This window comes from Monodon monoceros, unplaced genomic scaffold, assembly GCF_005190385.1.
Source record: "Monodon monoceros isolate NGI ecotype Baffin Bay Population unplaced genomic scaffold, NGI_Narwhal_1 Super_Scaffold_15, whole genome shotgun sequence".
NCBI lineage: Eukaryota > Metazoa > Chordata > Mammalia > Artiodactyla > Monodontidae > Monodon > Monodon monoceros.
In genome coordinates, this window is record NW_021703771.1 from 36,825,478 (window position 1) to 36,826,457 (window position 980).

Consider the following 980-nt stretch of genomic DNA (forward strand, 5'->3'; position numbering starts at 1 on the left):
CACACACACACACACACACACACACACACACACACACACACACACACTCCCAATCCCCCATGACAGAGTCCAGTGGAGCCAATGAAGAATAAGGCTAAATTCCTTGGGAGGGTAAAAAGGAAGCGAGAGGAAGGGTCAGAGACCCAGAAAGTGGAAAAAATATTCATTCGACGCTGGATGAAAACCCATAATTGTATAGGCCCCAGCGGGCTAAAGTGTGAATTCCCCCCACCCCCTCCAGTTTGTTGGTTCAGTGCTGTTCTCTGGACTCCCCTGGAGCTGCCCCTCCCAGCCATTTCCTGTCCTCGCAGGGCCCCTCCTCCCCACCTTCCTTAGCAGCACCCTTTACTTCTTGGCTTTTTCTGTGTCTGGGGTGACCTCCCTTATCTCTCTGTTCATATTTAAGTATGTGTGTGTGTGTGTAACCAATGTAACCCAAAGGAACAGAGCAGGAAAGAGAAGGAGAAAAATAGCACAAACATCGCAATGCATCTTCTGGTGCCACCAGCTATGCATGACCTTGGGCAAATCACTTTTCACATTGCAGTTTTCTCAAATGTAAAATGAGGATGATAGTTACCGCCTCACAGGACTGTTAAGAGGTACCTGGCACACGGTAGGTTCTTAAATGTTAGCTGAAATAAATCACAAAAGAGGAAAAATAAAAGGTCAATAAGGATATAAAAAACATGTTCAATCCCATTGGAAAGCAAAGAAATGCAGTTTACCTAGTCATTGTAAATTACAGCATGCATCAGAAAAGTGTGTAAAATATAGATGTAAGGTATAATGAATAATTATAAAGCAAGCACCTCTAATAACTAGGCGCAGGTCAAGAAATAGCATATTGCTACCACCTCTTAAGTCTCCTGTGGGTCTCTTTCTGATCACACCCCCTCCCCTCCTTCACCATCAGGGCTAGTAGTAGGGTAAGGGGAGTGGGGCTCTTGCCTCAGGAGCAAAGTTTAAGGGGGCGCCAA